This window comes from Rhinopithecus bieti, unplaced genomic scaffold (genome assembly GCF_001698545.2).
Source record: "Rhinopithecus bieti isolate Rb0 unplaced genomic scaffold, ASM169854v2 scaffold_5130, whole genome shotgun sequence".
In the NCBI taxonomy this organism is placed as follows: domain Eukaryota; kingdom Metazoa; phylum Chordata; class Mammalia; order Primates; family Cercopithecidae; genus Rhinopithecus; species Rhinopithecus bieti.
This window is the reverse complement of record NW_016804792.1, coordinates 1,292,827-1,297,132: the sequence shown is the minus strand read 5'-3', so window position 1 is coordinate 1,297,132 and position 4,306 is coordinate 1,292,827.

Sequence of the window (4,306 nt, the reverse complement as noted above, 5' to 3'; positions counted from 1 at the left end):
CCCTCCCTCCTTCCCTCCCTCCCTCCCTCCCTCCCTTCCTTTTTTCCTTTTTTTCCTTTTCCTGAATTTAAATGACTTCATAGTCCAATATTCCTAGAGCATATACAAACTTGAAAGTAGGCATATATTCCTGAAATTTATGGTTTTTATACAATTGCAAATCCAAAACAAATTTACAAATTGATCTCAAACAAAATGACAAACTCAGCATTCGTATTAACAACATTGACTTAATGCGATGGGTGATGGTTTGCTAACATTTAATTGCCACTCACAGCATTAATGTTGTTCCAACAGATATGCTGATGATGTTTTGATTTTAGTATGCCTATATTTCCTCGTAATGTATAAGATAATTCCTTAACACTTCTCTTTAAACTACTGCAAAATTTTGGTCCTCACAGCATGCTGGAATATCATTTAACCTTCACTTGGTACAAATGCGTAATTTACTTACTTGGGGGTGGGGTCCAGGTTTTGTGGATCCTGAAGATTACACAATTTTAGGGCTTTTAAAATATATAAGTGTGTGTGTGTGTGTGTATATATATACACACATATATATATGTAATAAAAGTGAAATAAAATTTGCTAGGGTCCCTCCCAAGACATTGGAAGGAATCTGCATAGGAGTCGAAGCTCAAGCTTCATTAGCTTCATGCTAAATCCACCTGTGTTAATGTATCAAGCCCTTCTCTATTTTTTTCTTGTTGCCAATAAAGAAGAATGACCTCGCAACAATGAGTAGTGACATTTTTTTTTTTTTAACTTTGGGAAGATCAATCTTAAATCACACATTAGTGTCTTTAAAGATTATTCTCAACCTAAAAACAGAAAATTAAATTGTCATTGTCATTGATGACACAGAGACGACTGAGAAATACCTTTTGGTTAAATTCATTTCCCTTGATAAATTCCAAGGAGGAGCTGCTGGAAGCAAGTTTTAGAGCTCTCACCATACTTTTCTTGGTTAGATTTACAGAGGTCAAAGTTTGGAGTGCAACTAGAGAGGTTAGCAGTTCACTTTTCCCAGCCTGCCTGACTTCTCATAGCTTAATCTTCGGGCACAGCTGCTGTGAGCACACAGTTCCTGGGACTCATATCTTGCCCTGCTCCTGGCCTGATTACAAGGTTGGGAGGAACTGTGGGCAGGTAAGGCCACAAGGAACCTCAGGCCAATATTTCTCTGGAGGGCAGAGGGAAAAACAGAATCCAGAGGTTGGGATCTACCTCAAGGACAATGTCTCAGAGTCCAATGGTTGCAATGAGATGTGTTGTGAGTCCGAGCCAGGGAGGGAAACAGCAGGCACAGGGGATGTTGAAAGGTCAGCCAGGCAACGGAAACCAGGGGTCAGGAAGAATTCTGAGCTATGATATCAGTTGGTATGCATGGTGGGGCATGTATTCATAGCAAAACAAAGCACGTTTCATTTTTCAGGACCCAAGATCTTCCTGCCTTCCTTTCCTGGTAGGACTCAGGGATTCTTCCTGGGCTCATAGACACTAGGTCTGAAACCATGCATAAGGACAGGAAGTGGGTGTGGCTCTTCCTTATTGAGGAGATTCTGGAATTATTTTTATCAGAGTTGATTGGAGAATAAAATATGGTAGTCAAGATCAGACCTCTCCTCTCAGGCTCTTTTCCTTCTAAGACAGGAGAACCTTCTGAGAAGTCCCCATAGTAGAGAACCCTCATGCTGCAAGTAGCCAGGATACACATTCTGATTTGGGCTGAGTTCTAAGAAAATCTTTATTTTGGGACATTTGAGGCTTGTCATCAAAGAACTCTAACTTTCTGTCTCCCTGCTATCTGTCTATCTATCTATCTATCTATCTATCTATCTATCTATCTATCGATCATCTTTCTATATTCTTTCTATATATTTTCTATTTTCTCTATATATTTATATTCTATATATTTCTATTTTCTATAGTATATATGTTAGATATATACTACAGAGAGATATATTCTTTTTCTCTGTATATATATGTAGGAAAGTGTTTTGTAAATGGTGAAGAACCACCATATACCAGGTTATTATAATCTCATTTCTGCCCAATGGAGATGCTGATTTGTATCTTGCTTGATAATTGTTTTCAGGTGAGATTATATCACCCGATATATGCTTTTAAATTTCTTTTCTTGTTTCCTTTCTGTTTGTTTTCTTTTGCTTTTGTTTCTTTAGTTTTCTGGTGAAAATGATTCCATTGGAAATTTTATATCAGAACAAGTGTTTTCAGAAAAGGAAGGGATTCTCAGATTTAAAGGAAAAACTTTCCCTAAAAGTCAGAGTAGCCAGAGCTCCTAGGAAACCCCTTTATCTAATCAATCAATTCTTAAATATAACCCACTCAACTGATGCTTGGGTAGAATATAAATTCCGAGTCACATGAGGTCTTATCAGTTATAATACTGAGAAAGAATTAGCCACTCTGTTTTGGTAAGATGATAGCTGTGGGCTAATTCATTTTTTCTTGAAATATTTGGGGGATTTGAAAGCTTAAGAAGTAAACAGGTTGTTTTGTTCAGGGAACCTTCTCTGAAAGAGTTACCAGGGTTCATCTGATGACATTAGCTTTGCCAGTAATTTCCATGATGTCAAGGGCACACGGGAGATTAAAGAGGGATTAAGACCTGCTTGCACAGTCAAAGCATCACAGTAAATTGACTTGACTTGGCAGGCTGCACTTCAGGTTGGCACCCTTTCACCACCTAATCATATACAATCCAGGTTTGTGGTGTTAGCTAGGCTACTTTCACAGAGGCCAAGAAATGTTAAGCAGACAAGGTAGGAGGTAAAAGTTGCCGGGAAGGGGTGGATGGACTTCCAGGAGAATGCTCAAGGCCAGGCTGCCACCATGAGCTGCCGACGAGGATTAAAACATTAAGGAAAATGTTTGTTGTTGTTGTTGTTCTTTTTTCCCTAGAATCTTTCAAAAATGAATTTCATTTTCTATTTACCCTCCTTCCACCCACTCCCAAGTTTTCCAGATATGTGTTCCTCTTAAAACCTTTTTGATCCCTCAGGTTATTACCAACTCTTCTGCAAAAGGAGTCAGGTTTGCCCAGGAACTTCACTGAATAAAGATGAGTTTATATTTTAAAAAGGAAACAGCTGGATGGCAAAAGCCAGGGAGGGAGGCAGCTCTTGTTTCATTAGCGAAGGGAAACTCGAGGGCCCGGAGAGAACAACTGGGCTGGCAGCCACGGCGGGGAGAAGAAAAGGAAACACACGATCATAAAGAACTAATCATGAAAAATGGAAAGTGAGAAAGAGCCAAGAACAACAAGCAATAAATAGATTTGGAAGGGGGAAAAAGATGAGGAGGAATGAAAAGCCACGCTCAGGAAAGAAGCAATAGAGCATGTGCGTTTCATTTGAAAAAAATTAATAATTCTGAAAATCATTAAACAGGCTTAAGGAAAATGTTTGAAGATAACTTTTCAGACCCACATTTTATTTCTACGTGTTGTTTAAGAGTCTCTTCCAGTGCATGAAAAAAAATCAGATGGAACTAGCGGGAGAAACTTAACATGCAATGTGCCTGAGTGATTGGTTTCCCTCTGCTTTTTTTTTTTTTTTTTTTTTTAAATAATTTCTGACTGATGGTGGGGAATAGAAGTTTGGCTATGTAGGATCACTGATAAATCAGGGGATTCTAAGATTAACTCGTAGAATTCTAGTCATAATCAGAAGTATCAAATACATTTTCACCAGTGCAGTAATCACGCAATGTTCATTTGTTAGTCATGAGGGGTTGATAATTCAGCACTTACAGGTATATCTTTAAATATTTTCAGATGAAATTAGCAGGGATTTAAGGAGGAACTAAGAGGAAAACCGGATCCTAGTCTGTCCTTCATCTTAAAGGAGGACTGTTGGTCATGTTTGTATATTTTATCATGTTGAATCTGTTCATCCAAACATGGCCAATAGTTTAGGCAATCCTAGAGAGAAGATACATATATATATATATATATATATATATATATGTATGTATCTTCTATACACACACATATATTCTTTGAAGTTTCACGTCAGTTACAGATAATACTTTACCAATGAAATGTTGCTGGTCCTTTATTTGGGGGATGCCTTATTAGCTTTTTAAAAATTAGTTTTTAATAGCAGCATTTGTTTAAGAAGGAAGAAAAAATGCTTGGTGGTACCTTCTGGAATGTACATTAATCTTGTTAATGACAGTACAGTTCATGGTTGGCAAAACAGGACTTTTGAATCAACCTGTATTGTGTGTGTGAGTGTGTATGTGCTTGAGAAAGAAGGCCAGGGCACTAAAGATACAT